The sequence below is a fragment of the Anser brachyrhynchus genome, assembly GCF_964034855.1.
Source record: "Anser brachyrhynchus genome assembly, contig: SCAFFOLD_79, whole genome shotgun sequence".
Classification (NCBI taxonomy): domain Eukaryota; kingdom Metazoa; phylum Chordata; class Aves; order Anseriformes; family Anatidae; genus Anser; species Anser brachyrhynchus.
In genome coordinates this window covers 656077-675516 of record NW_027663906.1, presented here as the reverse complement: position 1 = coordinate 675516, position 19440 = coordinate 656077, and the positions used below count along the sequence as shown (strand labels likewise).

The following is a 19440-nucleotide window of genomic DNA, read 5'->3' as shown; positions in this document are numbered from 1 at the left end:
GATCATGGTGTGGGTTTGGTAGTGAGGGAGGTCTTATTTGATGGGGGGTTGGTTGTGGTGAAGGCTAGTAGTTTTGGTTGGATGAGGAGTGCTAGGGTTAATCAGGTTATAATTATGATTGAAAATCATGGTGCGGGGTTAAGCTGTGGCATATCATTAAGGAGGGGGAAGTCCCTCTTTGGCTAGCTTAAAAGGCTAGTGCTGTTGCATAGCTTCTTAATGATTAGGATGATGATAGAAGGGACGATCAGGCCTCGAAATGTGGGAGTGGGGTTGATTCTACTACAATGGGTATGTAGCTGTGATTAGCCCCGCAAATTTCTGAGCATTGTCCGTAAAAAATCCCAGGCCGGGTGGTAATGAATGAAGTTTGGTTTAGTCGGCCTGGGATTGCGTCTGTTTTAACTCCGAGCGTTGGGACTGCTCAGGAGTGGAGTACGTCTCCTGCAGTAATGATCACGCAGATGGGGGATTCTATTGGGATAACTACGCGGTGGTCAACTTCTAGCAGTCGGAAGTGGCCGTTGGGTAAGTCTGGGGTGGGCACTATGTAGGAGTCGAATGATAGGTCTTTGAAGTCTGTGTATTCGTAGCTTCAGTATCATTGGTGGCCGATGGCTTTTAGGGTGAGGTCTGATTCGTCGATTTCGTCCATTATGTAGAGGATTTGTAGGGATGGGAGGGCGAGGAGTACCAGGACGATAGCAGGTAGGATTGTCCAGATCAGCTCTACTTCTTGGGCGTCTACAGCATTGGACGAGAGTTTTTCTGTTAGTATGTGGGCTAAAAGGTAGAGAACTAGGCTGCAGATAGCTAGGGCAACGATTAGGGCGTGGTCGTGGAATTCAACGAGTTCTTCTATGATGGGTGATGAGGCGTCTTGGAATCCTAGTTGGGAGTGGTTGGCCACATGAGATGTACAGGATTTTTACCTGTGATTTAGTCTTGACAAGGCTATGTAATTGGTTTACTAACGTCTCATAAGAAAGAAGCATGAGCGGTTAACCTCCTGGGAGACCCAGAAAACTTCACCCCAGCAAACCCGCTAGTAACCCCACCACACATCAAGCCAGAATGATACTTCCTATTCGCCTACGCCATCCTGCGTTCAATCCCAAATAAACTAGGAGGCGTATTAGCACTGGCCGCCTCCGTACTGATCCTATTCCTAATCCCATTCCTGCACAAATCAAAACAACGAGCAATAACATTCCGACCACTCTCCCAGCTCCTATTCTGAGTACTAGTCGCCGACCTCCTCGTCCTAACATGAGTAGGAAGCCAACCCGTCGAACACCCATTCATCATCATCGGCCAACTCGCTTCAATCGCCTACTTCACTATCCTCCTATTTCTCCTCCCCGCCGCAAGCGCCCTAGAAAACAAAATACTCAACTGCTAAATACTCTAATAGTTTATAAAAACATTGGTCTTGTAAACCAAAGATTGAAGACTTACCACTTCTTAGAGTACCCCAAACTCAGAAAAAAAGGACTCAAACCTTTATCTCCAGCTCCCAAAGCTGGCATTTTCAATAAACTATTCTCTGACCCTAACCCCTAAACCGCCCGAATAGCACCCCGCGACAACCCCCGCACAAGCTCCAATACAACAAACAAAGTCAACAACAGCCCCCAACCCGCCACTAAAAACATCCCTGCCCCATGTGAATAAAACATGGAAACTCCACTAAAATCCGACCGAACAACAAACACCCCAACATTATTCACAGTAGAAACCCCGAACTTCCAAGCCCCCATAAACCCCCCAAACACCAACCCCCCAAAAACAATTGCCACAAACGCTACTGCACATCCAATCACCCGTCAATCCCCCCAAGCCCCAGGGAAAGGCTCCGCTGCTAAAGCTACTGAATAAACAAACACCACCAGCATACCCCCCAAATACACCATAAACAGCACTAAAGCCACGAACGAAACCCCAAGGCCCAGCAACCACCCGCACCCCGCCACAGACGCTAACACCAAACCAACAACCCCATAATACGGCGAAGGATTCGACGCCACACCCAAAACACCCACCGCAAAGCAAATCCCTAAAAAAAACATAAAATAAGTCATTATTCCTGCCCGGACACTACCCGAGGCCTGCGGCTCGAAAAGCCGCCATTGTTCTCAACTACAGGAACTAACCGCAAGCCCCCAATAATTCTACCCCATCTATGCCATTATGCTTAACCCCCCCCCCCTCCCCCCCCGAGGCGGGGGTATTTGGTTATGCATATTCGTGCATAAATTTATATACCCCATATACATACATACTATAGTACCAGTAATATACATTATATACGGACTATCTTATAAGCAGGTGCTAAACCCATACATGTACACGGCCATTAAACCCTTAAACACACTCCTACCAAACCACCCGGCATGAATGTTCTAGGACCATACCCCACAACACCCAATACAACTCCACTCAAGCGCATAACAAGACCCCATTTTAATGAATGCTCACAGGACATGCTCCAACAACAACTCTCCACCACATATCTCATGCAGTTCGTATCAGACGGATTTATTAATCGTACTCCTCACGTGAAATCAGCAACCCGTTGCACATAATGTCCGGTATGACTAGCTTCAGGCCCATACGTTCCCCCTAAACCCCTCGCCCTCCTCACATTTTTGCGCCTCTGGTTCCTCGGTCAGGGCCATCCATTGGGTTCACTCACCCCTCCTTGCCCTTCAAAGTGGCATCTGTGAGTACTTTCACCTTCTCAATGCGTAATCGCGGCATGTTCCAGCTTTTTGGCGCCTCTGGTTCCTCTTATTTTTTCCGGGGTTACCTCACAGGTGGCTATTCCCAGTGATCTCGGGGGTCCCACAATCTAAGCCTGGACACACCTGCCTCACGGCCTATCCTATATTTCAAGGGTCCCTCGATGAGACGGTTGGCGTATATGGGGAATCATCCTGACACTGATGCACTTTGACCACATTCAGTTAATGTTACCTCCACCCTCCGGGTTAAATGGGGCTATTGGATGAATGCTCGTTGGACATAGCACAAAACAACAAATCATTAAGCGCAACCCCTGCGCTTCACAAACTAAACCAGTAAACTTTCGCTAACCACCATGTAGCATAAACCTTCATCGCCCAATCCCAGCAAACTACCTCTAAAACTCCATTAATCATCCCTTCCATGACATCATCGGAACGATGTACATATACACACAAACACATACAAAATAACTTAAACTTATTAGAGAAACTCCAGTACTAAAAATAGTAAACACAAGCAATAATTTCATATACTTCACTCTCACTCACCACTCAACTATCAGCTAACCACACCCCCGTCCACATAGCTTAACACAAAGCATGGCACTGAAGTTGCCAAGATGGCATAAAACATGCCTGCGGACAAAAGACTTAGTCCTAACCTTACGGTTGGTTTTTGCTAAATATATACATGCAAGTATCCGCGCCCCAGTGTAAACGCCCTCGACCACCTACCCCCATACAGGCCTTGAGGAGCGGGTATCAGGCACACCCAAGTAGTAGCCCAAGACGCCTCGCTAAGCCACGCCCCCACGGGTATTCAGCAGTAATTAACATTAAGCAATGAGTGCAAACTTGACTTAGTTATAGCAACAGCCTAACTTCAAGGGTTGGTAAATCTTGTGCCAGCCACCGCGGTCATACAAGAAACCCAAATCAACCGTCCTATTGACACGGCGTAAAGAGTGGTAAAATGCCTATCCTAGCTAACTAAGATCAAAATGCAACTGAGCTGTCATAAGCCCAAGATGCACCTAAACACACCATTAAGATGATCTTAGGAACTAACGACTGATTTAAACCCACGAAAGCCAGGGCCCAAACTGGGATTAGATACCCCACTATGCCTGGCCCTAAATCTTGATACTTACTTTACCGAAGTATCCGCCAGAGAACTACGAGCACAAACGCTTAAAACTCTAAGGACTTGGCGGTGCCCCAAACCCACCTAGAGGAGCCTGTTCTACAATCGATAATCCCCGATTAACCCAACCACCCCTTGCCAACACAGCCTACATACCGCCGTCGCCAGCCCACCTCGAATGAGAGCACAACAGTGGACACAATAGCACCCCGCTAATAAGACAGGTCAAGGTATAGCCTATGGAGTGGAAGAAATGGGCTACATTCCCTATTCATAGGGCACACGGAAAGAAGCGTGAAACCACTTCTGGAAGGCGGATTTAGCAGTAAAGTGGGACAATAGAGCCTACTTTAAGCCGGCCCTGGGGCACGTACATACCGCCCGTCACCCTCCTCAAAAGCCACATCCCACATAACTAATACCATAAATACGCTGAGGATGAGGTAAGTCGTAACAAGGTAAGTGTACCGGAAGGTGTACTTAGAATATCAAGACGTAGCTATAACACCAAAGCACTCAGCTTACACCTGAAAGATATCTACTAGACCGGATCGTCTTGAAGCCCCCCCTCTAGCTCAACCACACAAATAGTACACCAAAACTAAAGAATTTACTAAACTAATTAAACTAAAGCATTTTACAGTCTTAGTATAGGCGATAGAAAAGACACTTAGACGCGATAGAGACCCCAGTACCGTAAGGGAAAGATGAAATAGCAGTGAAACAATCAAAGCGACAGACAGCAAAGATCAACCCTTGTACCTTTTGCATCATGGTTTAGCGAGAACAACCAAGCAAAGTGAACTAAAGTTTGCCCCCCCGAAACCCAAGCGAGCTACTTTCAAGCAGTTAAAGAGAGCGAACCCGTCTCTGTTGCAAAAGAGTGGGATGACTTGTCAGTAGAGGTGAAAAGCAAACCGAGCTGGGTGATAGCTGGTTACCTGTGAAACGAATCTAAGTTCCCCCTTAATCCTCCCTACCGGACATCCTGAACCCTAATGAGATGATTAAGAGCTATTTAATGGAGGGACAGCTCCATTAAAAAAGGACACAACCTCGACTAGCGGATAATTCTTACTACTGATCCTACCGTGGGCCCTAAAGCAGCCATCAAAAAAGAGTGCGTCAAAGCTCCACCACCTAAAAATACCAAAATAAGATGATTCCCTTATCACAAACAGGTCAACCTATGAATATAGGAGAATTAATGCTAAAATAAGTAACTCAGGGCCACACCCCTCTAACGGCGCAAGCTTACATAGAAACATTATTAACAGACCTAGACAGATACAAAAACCCCTACAAGACCACGTATTAACTAACCCTGTTAACCCGACTCAGGAGCGCCTATAAGAGCGATTAAAATCTGTGAAAGGAACTCGGCAAATTAATAAGGCCCGACTGTTTACCAAAAACATAGCCTTCAGCAAATTAAACAAGTATTGAAGGTGATGCCTGCCCGGTGACTTAGGTTTAACGGCCGCGGTATCCTAACCGTGCAAAGGTAGCGCAATCAATTGTCCCATAAATCGAGACTTGTATGAATGGCTAAACGAGGTCTTAACTGTCTCTCACAGATAATCAGTGAAATTGATCTCCCCGTGCAAAAGCGGGGATGTGAACATAAGACGAGAAGACCCTGTGGAACTTAAAAATCAACGACCACCGCGAATCCTCAATCAACCCCACTGGGGCCACTACCATCGCAGAGCCTGGTCGATATTTTTCGGTTGGGGCGACCTTGGAGGAGAACAAATCCTCCAAAAACAAGACCATACCTCTTTACCTAGAGCTACCCCTCAAAGTGCTAACAGTGACCAGACCCAATATAATTGATTAATGGACCAAGCTACCCCAGGGATAACAGCGCAATCCCCCTCAAGAGCCCATATCGACAGGGGGGTTTACGACCTCGATGTTGGATCAGGACATCCTAATGGTGCAGCCGCTATTAAGGGTTCGTTTGTTCAACGATTAACAGTCCTACGTGATCTGAGTTCAGACCGGAGCAATCCAGGTCGGTTTCTATCTATGACACACTCTCCCCAGTACGAAAGGACCGGGAAAGTGGGGCCAATACCACAAGCACGCCCCCCCCCTCTAAGCAGTGAAACCAACTAAACCGTGAAGAGGGCCTTCCCCCACCACTTTCAATCCTAGAAAAGGACCAGCTAGAGTGGCAGAGCCCGGCAAGTGCAGAAGGCTTAAGCCCTTTCCCCAGAGGTTCAAATCCTCTCCCTAGCTTCACCCATGATTCAAATAACAACACTAAGCTGCCTCGTTATATCCCTCCTATACATCATCCCAATCCTGATTGCCGTAGCCTTCCTAACCCTAGCAGAACGGAAAATCCTAAGCTACATACAATCCCGCAAAGGCCCTAACGTTGTCGGGCCTTTTGGCCTACTTCAACCATTTGCGGACGGACTGAAACTATTTACCAAAGAGCCCATCCGACCCTCTACCTCTTCCCCACTTCTATTCATTCTGATACCAATACTAGCCCTTGTCCTAGCCCTCACCACTTGAGCACCACTACCACTCCCATTTCCCCTAGCAGATCTAAACCTCGGAGTTCTCTTCCTAATAGCCATGTCAAGCCTAGCCGTCTACTCAGTCCTATGATCAGGCTGAGCCTCGAACTCAAAATACGCACTAATCGGAGCCCTACGGGCAGTAGCACAGACCATTTCATACGAAGTGACACTGGCCATAATCCTGCTATCAATAATCATACTAAGCGGAAGCTACACACTCAGCTCCTTTGCCGTCGCACAGGAGCCTCTATACTTCATTTTCTCCTCATGACCCCTAGCAATAATATGATACGTATCCACCCTAGCAGAGACAAACCGAGCTCCTTTTGACCTCACAGAGGGCGAATCTGAGCTAGTCTCAGGGTTTAACGTTGAATACGCCGCAGGACCCTTCGCCTTATTCTTCCTAGCTGAATATGCGAACATTATGCTAATAAATACACTTACAGCCATCATATTCCTAAACCCAAGCGCCCTAGGGCCACCCACAGAACTATTCCCCGTCATCCTAGCCACAAAAGTCCTCCTACTATCTTCTGGTTTCTTATGGGTCCGAGCTTCATACCCACGATTCCGTTATGACCAACTAATGCACCTACTATGAAAAAACTTCCTACCCCTCACACTAGCTCTGTGCCTCTGACACATCAGCATACCTATCTGCTATGCAGGCCTACCTCCTTACATAAGGAAATGTGCCTGAACTACAAAGGGTCACTATGATAAAGTGAACATAGAGGTATAACAGCCCTCTCATTTCCTGTTGACCTTAGAAAAGTAGGAATTGAACCCACACAAGAGAAATCAAAATTCTCCATACTTCCCTTATATTATTTTCTAGTAGAGTCAGCTAATCAAGCTATCGGGCCCATACCCCGAAAATGATGGTTTAACCCCCTCCTCTACTAATGAACCCTTACGCGACCCCAATCATAACCTTCAGCCTCATCTTGGGCACCACAATCACAATTTCCAGCAACCACTGAGTTCTGGCCTGGACAGGACTGGAGATCAACGCACTAGCCATCATTCCCCTAATTGCCAAATCCCACCACCCACGAGCAGTAGAAGCCGCAACGAAATACTTCCTAACCCAAGCAGCTGCTTCCGCCCTGGTCCTATTCTCTAGCATAACCAATGCCTGAGTCACCGGCCAATGAGACATCACACAAATAAACCACCCAACCTCCTGTCTACTACTGACAGCAGCAATCGCTATTAAACTGGGCCTAGTGCCATTTCACTTCTGATTCCCAGAAGTACTACAAGGATCGCCACTAATAACAGCCCTGCTACTCTCGACCCTCATAAAATTCCCCCCACTAACCCTGCTCCTACTAACATCCAAATCCCTTGACCCAGCTCTACTCACCGCCATGGCCCTAGCCTCAACAGCACTAGGAGGCTGAATAGGACTGAACCAAACACAAACACGCAAAATCCTAGCCTTCTCGTCCATCTCCCACTTAGGCTGAATCGCCATCATCCTAGTTTACAGCCCCAAATTGGCCTTACTTACCTTCTACCTATACACAATCATAACATCAGCCGTATTCCTAGCCCTTAACAAAATCAAAGCCCTTAACCTATCCATGATCACAACCTCATGAACAAAAACCCCAGTGCTAAACGCCACCCTAATACTAGTACTTTTATCCCTAGCAGGCCTCCCCCCATTAACAGGCTTTATACCAAAGTGACTTATCATCCAAGAACTAACTAAACAGGAAATAACACCAGCAGCCATGGCAATTGCCATGCTATCACTGCTCAGCCTCTTCTTCTACCTACGCCTCGCATACCACTCAACAATTACCCTTCCCCCCAACTCCTCTAACCACATAAAACAATGATACACTAGCAAAGCCCCAAGCACACCTACTGCGGTCCTTGCCTCACTATCAATCCTCTTACTTCCCCTGTCCCCAATAATACATGCCATTGTCTAGAAACTTAGGATAACACCCCAAACCGAAGGCCTTCAAAGCCTTAAATAAGAGTTAAACCCTCTTAGTTTCTGCACATTAAGACTTACAGAATATTAACCTGTATCTTCTGAATGCAAGTCAGACGCTTTAATTAAGCTAAAGCCTCCCTAGACAGATGGGCTTCGATCCCACAAAACTCTAGTTAACAGCTAAATGCCTAAACCAATTGGCTTCTGCCTACAAAGACCCTGACGCACCCTAGTGCGCATCGATGAGCTTGCAACTCAACATGAATTTCACTACAGAGCCGATAAGAAGAGGAATTAAACCTCTGTAAAAAGGACTACAGCCTAACGCTTCAACACTCAGCCATCTTACCCGTCACCTTCATCAACCGATGACTATTTTCCACTAACCATAAGGATATTGGCACCCTGTACCTCATCTTCGGGGCATGAGCAGGAATAGTCGGCACCGCACTCAGCCTATTAATCCGCGCAGAACTAGGACAACCAGGAACTCTCCTAGGCGACGACCAAATTTACAATGTAATCGTTACCGCTCACGCCTTTGTAATAAGCTTCTTTATAGTCATACCCATCATGATCGGAGGATTCGGCAACTGATTAGTCCCCCTCATAATCGGTGCCCCCGACATAGCATTCCCGCGAATAAACAACATAAGCTTTTGACTCCTCCCCCCATCATTCCTCCTCCTACTAGCCTCATCCACTGTAGAAGCTGGCGCCGGCACAGGCTGAACTGTCTACCCTCCCCTAGCAGGTGACCTTGCCCACGCCGGAGCTTCAGTAGACCTGGCTATCTTCTCACTCCACTTAGCCGGTATCTCCTCCATCCTTGGGGCCATCAACTTTATCACCACAGCCATCAACATAAAACCCCCCGCACTCTCACAATACCAAACCCCACTATTTGTCTGATCCGTACTAATTACCGCCATCCTACTCCTTCTATCACTCCCCGTACTCGCCGCCGGTATTACAATATTACTAACTGATCGAAACCTAAACACCACATTCTTCGACCCCGCTGGAGGAGGAGACCCAATCCTGTACCAACACCTATTCTGATTCTTCGGACACCCAGAAGTCTATATTCTGATCCTACCGGGGTTCGGAATCATCTCACACGTAGTCACGTACTACTCAGGCAAAAAGGAGCCCTTCGGCTACATGGGAATAGTCTGAGCCATACTATCCATCGGCTTCCTAGGATTCATCGTCTGAGCTCACCACATGTTTACAGTAGGAATAGACGTTGATACCCGAGCCTACTTTACATCAGCCACTATAATCATTGCCATCCCTACCGGAATCAAAGTATTTAGCTGACTAGCCACCCTGCACGGAGGAACAATCAAATGAGACCCCCCCAATACTATGAGCTCTAGGATTTATCTTCCTATTTACCATCGGAGGATTAACAGGAATCGTTCTTGCAAACTCTTCCCTAGACATCGCCCTGCACGACACGTACTACGTAGTTGCCCACTTCCACTACGTCCTATCCATAGGCGCCGTCTTTGCCATTCTAGCAGGATTTACTCACTGATTCCCACTACTCACTGGGTTTACCCTACACCAAACATGAGCAAAAGCCCACTTCGGGGTAATATTTACAGGAGTAAACCTAACGTTCTTCCCCCAGCACTTCCTAGGCCTAGCAGGAATACCCCGACGATACTCGGACTATCCCGACGCCTACACACTATGAAACACCATTTCCTCCTAGTCCTAGGACTTAGAGAAACTCCAGTACTAAAAATAGTAAACACAAGCAATAATTTCATATACTTCACTCTCACTCACCACTCAACTATCAGCTAACCACACCCCCGTCCACATAGCTTAACACAAAGCATGGCACTGAAGTTGCCAAGATGGCATAAAACATGCCTGCGGACAAAAGACTTAGTCCTAACCTTACGGTTGGTTTTTGCTAAATATATGCATGCAAGTATCCGCGCCCCAGTGTAAACGCCCTCGACCACCTACCCCCATACAGGCCTTGAGGAGCGGGTATCAGGCACACCCAAGTAGTAGCCCAAGACGCCTCGCTAAGCCACGCCCCCACGGGTATTCAGCAGTAATTAACATTAAGCAATGAGTGCAAACTTGACTTAGTTATAGCAACAGCCTAACTTCAAGGGTTGGTAAATCTTGTGCCAGCCACCGCGGTCATACAAGAAACCCAAATCAACCGTCCTATTGACACGGCGTAAAGAGTGGTAAAATGCCTATCCTAGCTAACTAAGATCAAAATGCAACTAAGCTGTCATAAGCCCAAGATGCACCTAAACACACCATTAAGATGATCTTAGGAACTAACGACTGATTTAAACCCACGAAAGCCAGGGCCCAAACTGGGATTAGATACCCCACTATGCCTGGCCCTAAATCTTGATACTTACTTTACCGAAGTATCCGCCAGAGAACTACGAGCACAAACGCTTAAAACTCTAAGGACTTGGCGGTGCCCCAAACCCACCTAGAGGAGCCTGTTCTACAATCGATAATCCCCGATTAACCCAACCACCCCTTGCCAACACAGCCTACATACCGCCGTCGCCAGCACACCTCGAATGAGAGCACAACAGTGGACACAATAGCACCCCGCTAATAAGACAGGTCAAGGTATAGCCTATGGAGTGGAAGAAATGGGCTACATTCCCTATTCATAGGGCACACGGAAAGAAGCGTGAAACCACTTCTGGAAGGCGGATTTAGCAGTAAAGTGGGACAATAGAGCCTACTTTAAGCCGGCCCTGGGGCACGTACATGGTTAAACATGACTGTTAGTAGTGTGGCGAGCCATAGTGGGAAGGCTAGGGCTATGTTCATAGATAGTTGGGTGGTTGGGGTGAATGTATATGGAAGGAGGCCTAGAAGGTTGATTGTAAGAAGTATGATTATTAGGGATGTAAATATTATGGCTCATTTGTGGCCATTTTTGTTGAGTGGGACTATTAGTTGTTTTGTGATTAGGTGAAGGAGTCATGTTTGGATAGTAGAAAGGCGGTTGTTGATTCATCGGTTGTTTGGGGACGGGAATAGTAGGGCTGGGAAGAGTAGGGATAGTAGGATTAAGGGGATGCCAAATAGATTGGGGCTGGAAAATTGGTCAAAGAAGCTTAGGTTCATGGTCAGGATCATGGTGTGGGTTTGGTAGTGAGGGAGGTCTTATTTGATGGGGGGTTGGTTGTGGTGAAGGCTAGTAGTTTTGGTTGGATGAGGAGTGCTAGGGTTAATCAGGTTATAATTATGATTGAAAATCATGGTGCGGGGTTAAGCTGTGGCATATCATTAAGGAGGGGGAAGTCCCTCTTTGGCTAGCTTAAAAGGCTAGTGCTGTTGCATAGCTTCTTAATGATTAGGATGATGATAGAAGGGACGATCAGGCCTCGAAATGTGGGAGTGGGGTTGATTCTACTACAATGGGTATGTAGCTGTGATTAGCCCCGCAAATTTCTGAGCATTGTCCGTAAAAAATCCCAGGCCGGGTGGTAATGAATGAAGTTTGGTTTAGTCAGCCTGGGATTGCGTCTGTTTTAACTCCGAGCGTTGGGACTGCTCAGGAGTGGAGTACGTCTCCTGCAGTAATGATCACGCGGATGGGGGATTCTATTGGGATAACTACGCGGTGGTCAACTTCTAGCAGTCGGAAGTGGCCGTTGGGTAAGTCTGGGGTGGGCACTATGTAGGAGTCGAATGATAGGTCTTTGAAGTCTGTGTATTCGTAGCTTCAGTATCATTGGTGGCCGATGGCTTTTAGGGTGAGGTCTGGTTCATCGATTTTGTCCATTATGTAGAGGATTTGTAGGGATGGGAGGGCGAGGAGTACCAGGACGATAGCAGGTAGGATTGTCCAGATCAGCTCTACTTCTTGGGCGTCTACAGCATTGGACGAGAGTTTTTCTGTTAGTATGTGGGCTAAAAGGTAGAGAACTAGGCTGCAGATAGCTAGGGCAACGATTAGGGCGTGGTCGTGGAATTCAACGAGTTCTTCTATGATGGGTGATGAGGCGTCTTGGAATCCTAGTTGGGAGTGGTTGGCCACATGAGATGTACAGGATTTTTACCTGTGATTTAGTCTTGACAAGGCTATGTAATTGGTTTACTAACGTCTCATAAGAAAGAAGCATGAGCGGTTAACCTCCTGGGAGACCCAGAAAACTTCACCCCAGCAAACCCGCTAGTAACCCCACCACACATCAAGCCAGAATGATACTTCCTATTCGCCTACGCCATCCTACGTTCAATCCCAAATAAACTAGGAGGCGTATTAGCACTGGCCGCCTCCGTACTGATCCTATTCCTAATCCCATTCCTGCACAAATCAAAACAACGAGCAATAACATTCCGACCACTCTCCCAGCTCCTATTCTGAGTACTAGTCGCCGACCTCCTCGTCCTAACATGAGTAGGAAGCCAACCCGTCGAACACCCATTCATCATCATCGGCCAACTCGCTTCAATCGCCTACTTCACTATCCTCCTATTTCTCCTCCCCGCCGCAAGCGCCCTAGAAAACAAAATACTCAACTGCTAAATACTCTAATAGTTTATAAAAACATTGGTCTTGTAAACCAAAGATTGAAGACTTACCACTTCTTAGAGTACCCCAAACTCAGAAAAAAAGGACTCAAACCTTTATCTCCAGCTCCCAAAGCTGGCATTTTCAATAAACTATTCTCTGACCCTAACCCCTAAACCGCCCGAATAGCACCCCGCGACAACCCCCGCACAAGCTCCAATACAACAAACAAAGTCAACAACAGCCCCCAACCCGCCACTAAAAACATCCCTGCCCCATGTGAATAAAACATGGAAACTCCACTAAAATCCGACCGAACAACAAACACCCCAACATTATTCACAGTAGAAACCCCGAACTTCCAAGCCCCCATAAACCCCCCAAACACCAACCCCCCAAAAACAATTGCCACAAACGCTACTGCACATCCAATCACCCGTCAATCCCCCCAAGCCCCAGGGAAAGGCTCCGCTGCTAAAGCTACTGAATAAACAAACACCACCAGCATACCCCCCAAATACACCATAAACAGCACTAAAGCCACGAACGAAACCCCAAGGCCCAGCAACCACCCGCACCCCGCCACAGACGCTAACACCAAACCAACAACCCCATAATACGGCGAAGGATTCGACGCCACACCCAAAACACCCACCGCAAAGCAAATCCCTAAAAAAAACATAAAATAAGTCATTATTCCTGCCCGGACACTACCCGAGGCCTGCGGCTCGAAAAGCCGCCATTGTTCTCAACTACAGGAACTAACCGCAAGCCCCCAATAATTCTACCCCATCTATGCCATTATGCTTAACCCCCCCCCCCTCCCCCCCCGAGGCGGGGGTATTTGGTTATGCATATTCGTGCATAAATTTATATACCCCATATACATACATACTATAGTACCAGTAATATACATTATATACGGACTATCTTATAAGCAGGTGCTAAACCCATACATGTACACGGCCATTAAACCCTTAAACACACTCCTACCAAACCACCCGGCATGAATGTTCTAGGACCATACCCCACAACACCCAATACAACTCCACTCAAGCGCATAACAAGACCCCATTTTAATGAATGCTCACAGGACATGCTCCAACAACAACTCTCCACCACATATCTCATGCAGTTCGTATCAGACGGATTTATTAATCGTACTCCTCACGTGAAATCAGCAACCCGTTGCACATAATGTCCGGTATGACTAGCTTCAGGCCCATACGTTCCCCCTAAACCCCTCGCCCTCCTCACATTTTTGCGCCTCTGGTTCCTCGGTCAGGGCCATCCATTGGGTTCACTCACCCCTCCTTGCCCTTCAAAGTGGCATCTGTGAGTACTTTCACCTTCTCAATGCGTAATCGCGGCATGTTCCAGCTTTTTGGCGCCTCTGGTTCCTCTTATTTTTTCCGGGGTTACCTCACAGGTGGCTATTCCCAGTGATCTCGGGGGTCCCACAATCTAAGCCTGGACACACCTGCCTCACGGCCTATCCTATATTTCAAGGGTCCCTCGATGAGACGGTTGGCGTATATGGGGAATCATCCTGACACTGATGCACTTTGACCACATTCAGTTAATGTTACCTCCACCCTCCGGGTTAAATGGGGCTATTGGATGAATGCTCGTTGGACATAGCACAAAACAACAAATCATTAAGCGCAACCCCTGCGCTTCACAAACTAAACCAGTAAACTTTCGCTAACCACCATGTAGCATAAACCTTCATCGCCCAATCCCAGCAAACTACCTCTAAAACTCCATTAATCATCCCTTCCATGACATCATCGGAACGATGTACATATACACACAAACACATACAAAATAACTTAAACTCATTAGAGAAACTCCAGTACTAAAAATAGTAAACACAAGCAATAATTTCATATACTTCACTCTCACTCACCACTCAACTATCAGCTAACCACACCCCCGTCCACATAGCTTAACACAAAGCATGGCACTGAAGTTGCCAAGATGGCATAAAACATGCCTGCGGACAAAAGACTTAGTCCTAACCTTACAGTTGGTTTTTGCTAAATATATACATGCAAGTATCCGCGCCCCAGTGTAAACGCCCTCGACCACCTACCCCCATACAGGCCTTGAGGAGCGGGTATCAGGCACACCCAAGTAGTAGCCCAAGACGCCTCGCTAAGCCACGCCCCCACGGGTATTCAGCAGTAATTAACATTAAGCAATGAGTGCAAACTTGACTTAGTTATAGCAACAGCCTAACTTCAAGGGTTGGTAAATCTTGTGCCAGCCACCGCGGTCATACAAGAAACCCAAATCAACCGTCCTATTGACACGGCGTAAAGAGTGGTAAAATGCCTATCCTAGCTAATTAAGATCAAAATGCAACTGAGCTGTCATAAGCCCAAGATGCACCTAAACACACCATTAAGATGATCTTAGGAACTAACGACTGATTTAAACCCACGAAAGCCAGGGCCCAAACTGGGATTAGATACCCCACTATGCCTGGCCCTAAATCTTGATACTTACTTTACCGAAGTATCCGCCAGAGAACTACGAGCACAAACGCTTAAAACTCTAAGGACTTGGCGGTGCCCCAAACCCACCTAGAGGAGCCTGTTCTACAATCGATAATCCCCGATTAACCCAACCACCCCTTGCCAACACAGCCTACATACCGCCGTCGCCAGCACACCTCGAATGAGAGCACAACAGTGGACACAATAGCACCCCGCTAATAAGACAGGTCAAGGTATAGCCTATGGAGTGGAAGAAATGGGCTACATTCCCTATTCATAGGGCACACGGAAAGAAGCGTGAAACCACTTCTGGAAGGCGGATTTAGCAGTAAAGTGGGACAATAGAGCCTACTTTAAGCCGGCCCTGGGGCACGTACATACCGCCCGTCACCCTCCTCAAAAGCCACATCCCACATAACTAATACCATAAATACGCTGAGGATGAGGTAAGTCGTAACAAGGTAAGTGTACCGGAAGGTGTACTTAGAATATAAAGACGTAGCTATAACACCAAAGCACTCAGCTTACACCTGAAAGATATCTACTAGACCGGATCGTCTTGAAGCCCCCCCTCTAGCTCAACCACACAAATAGTACACCAAAACTAAAGAATTTACTAAACTAATTAAACTAAAGCATTTTACAGTCTTAGTATAGGCGATAGAAAAGACACTTAGACGCGATAGAGACCCCAGTACCGTAAGGGAAAGATGAAATAGCAGTGAAACAATCAAAGCGACAGACAGCAAAGATCAACCCTTGTACCTTTTGCATCATGGTTTAGCGAGAACAACCAAGCAAAGTGAACTAAAGTTTGCCCCCCCGAAACCCAAGCGAGCTACTTTCAAGCAGTTAAAGAGAGCGAACCCGTCTCTGTTGCAAAAGAGTGGGATGACTTGTCAGTAGAGGTGAAAAGCCAACCGAGCTGGGTGATAGCTGGTTACCTGTGAAACGAATCTAAGTTCCCCCTTAATCCTCCCTACCGGACATCCTGAACCCTAATGAGATGATTAAGAGCTATTTAATGGAGGGACAGCTCCATTAAAAAAGGACACAACCTCGACTAGCGGATAATTCTTACTACTGATCCTACCGTGGGCCCTAAAGCAGCCATCAAAAAAGAGTGCGTCAAAGCTCCACCACCTAAAAATACCAAAATAAGATGATTCCCTTATCACAAACAGGTCAACCTATGAATATAGGAGAATTAATGCTAAAATAAGTAACTCAGGGCCACACCCCTCTAACGGCGCAAGCTTACATAGAAACATTATTAACAGACCTAGACAGATACAAAAACCCCTACAAGACCACGTATTAACTAACCCTGTTAACCCGACTCAGGAGCGCCTATAAGAGCGATTAAAATCTGTGAAAGGAACTCGGCAAATTAATAAGGCCCGACTGTTTACCAAAAACATAGCCTTCAGCAAATTAAACAAGTATTGAAGGTGATGCCTGCCCGGTGACTTAGGTTTAACGGCCGCGGTATCCTAACCGTGCAAAGATAGCGCAATCAATTGTCCCATAAATCGAGACTTGTATGAATGGCTAAACGAGGTCTTAACTGTCTCTCACAGATAATCAGTGAAATTGATCTCCCCGTGCAAAAGCGGGGATGTGAACATAAGACGAGAAGACCCTGTGGAACTTAAAAATCAACGACCACCGCGAATCCTCAATCAACCCCACTGGGGCCACTACCATCGCAGAGCCTGGTCGATATTTTTCGGTTGGGGCGACCTTGGAGGAGAACAAATCCTCCAAAAACAAGACCATACCTCTTTACCTAGAGCTACCCCTCAAAGTGCTAACAGTGACCAGACCCAATATAATTGATTAATGGACCAAGCTACCCCAGGGATAACAGCGCAATCCCCCTCAAGAGCCCATATCGACAGGGGGGTTTACGACCTCGATGTTGGATCAGGACATCCTAATGGTGCAGCCGCTATTAAGGGTTCGTTTGTTCAACGATTAACAGTCCTACGTGATCTGAGTTCAGACCGGAGCAATCCAGGTCGGTTTCTATCTATGACACACTCTCCCCAGTACGAAAGGACCGGGAAAGTGGGGCCAATACCACAAGCACGCCCCCCCCCTCTAAGCAGTGAAACCAACTAAACCGTGAAGAGGGCCTTCCCCCACCACTTTCAATCCTAGAAAAGGACCAGCTAGAGTGGCAGAGCCCGGCAAGTGCAGAAGGCTTAAGCCCTTTCCCCAGAGGTTCAAATCCTCTCCCTAGCTTCACCCATGATTCAAATAACAACACTAAGCTGCCTCATTATATCCCTCCTATACATCATCCCAATCCTGATTGCCGTAGCCTTCCTAACCCTAGCAGAACGGAAAATCCTAAGCTACATACAATCCCGCAAAGGCCCTAACGTTGTCGGGCCTTTTGGCCTACTTCAACCATTTGCGGACGGACTGAAACTATTTACCAAAGAGCCCATCCGACCCTCTACCTCTTCCCCACTTCTATTCATTCTGATACCAATACTAGCCCTTGTCCTAGCCCTCACCACTTGAGCACCACTACCACTCCCATTTCCCCTAGCAGATCTAAACCTCGGAGTTCTCTTCCTAATAGCCATGTCAAGCCTAGCCGTCTACTCAGTCCTATGATCAGGCTGAGCCTCGAACTCAAAATACGCACTAATCGGAGCCCTACGGGCAGTAGCACAGACCATTTCATACGAAGTGACACTGGCCATAATCCTGCTATCAATAATCATACTAAGCGGAAGCTACACACTCAGCTCCTTTGCCGTCGCACAGGAGCCTCTATACTTCATTTTCTCCTCATGACCCCTAGCAATAATATGATACGTATCCACCCTAGCAGAGACAAACCGAGCTCCTTTTGACCTCACAGAGGGTGAATCTGAGCTAGTCTCAGGGTTTAACGTTGAATACGCCGCAGGACCCTTCGCCTTATTCTTCCTAGCTGAATATGCGAACATTATGCTAATAAATACACTTACAGCCATCATATTCCTAAACCCAAGCGCCCTAGGGCCACCCACAGAACTATTCCCCGTCATCCTAGCCACAAAAGTCCTCCTACTATCTTCTGGTTTCTTATGGGTCCGAGTTTCATACCCACGATTCCGATATGACCAACTAATGCACCTACTATGAAAAAACTTCCTACCCCTCACACTAGCTCTGTGCCTCTGACACATCAGCATACCTATCTGCTATGCAGGCCTACCTCCTTACATAAGGAAATGTGCCTGAACTACAAAGGGTCACTATGATAAAGTGAACATAGAGGTATAACAGCCCTCTCATTTCCTGTTGACCTTAGAAAAGTAGGAATTGAACCCACACAAGAGAAATCAAAATTCTCCATACTTCCCTTATATTATTTTCTAGTAGAGTCAGCTAATCAAGCTATCGGGCCCATACCCCGAAAATGATGGTTTAACCCCCTCCTCTACTAATGAACCCTTACGCGACCCCAATCATAACCTTCAGCCTCATCTTGGGCACCACAATCACAATTTCCAGCAACCACTGAGTTCTGGCCTGGACAGGACTGGAGATCAACGCACTAGCCATCATTCCCCTAATTGCCAAATCCCACCACCCACGAGCAGTAGAAGCCGCAACGAAATACTTCCTAACCCAAGCAGCTGCTTCCGCCCTGGTCCTATTCTCTAGCATAACCAATGCCTGAGTCACCGGCCAATGAGACATCACACAAATAAACCACCCAACCTCCTGTCTACTACTGACAGCAGCAATCGCTATTAAACTGGGCCTAGTGCCATTTCACTTCTGATTCCCAGAAGTACTACAAGGATCGCCACTAATAACAGCCCTGCTACTCTCGACCCTCATAAAATTCCCCCCACTAACCCTGCTCCTACTAACATCCAAATCCCTCGACCCAGCTCTACTCACCGCCATGGCCCTAGCCTCAACAGCACTAGGAGGCTGAATAGGACTGAACCAAACACAAACACGCAAAATCCTAGCCTTCTCGTCCATCTCCCACTTAGGCTGAATCGCCATCATCCT

At 47.1% G+C, this 19440-nt stretch overlaps 1 long non-coding RNA gene across 4 annotated transcripts in view; it reads right to left on the bottom strand.

The window, feature by feature from the left end:
- Positions 1 to 1001: 1001 nt before the first annotated feature.
- The window catches only part of LOC308186674, a 413864-nt gene continuing 395425 nt past the window's right edge, over positions 1002 to 19440 (bottom strand). For all 4 annotated transcript variants that reach the window (XR_013944180.1, XR_013944181.1, XR_013944182.1 and 1 more), the window contains 2 exons: positions 12542 to 12898; positions 1002 to 1375 (listed from right to left, as the gene is read on the bottom strand). This is a non-coding gene — a long non-coding RNA (uncharacterized lncRNA). The remainder of the gene's footprint in view (positions 1376 to 12541; positions 12899 to 19440) is intronic.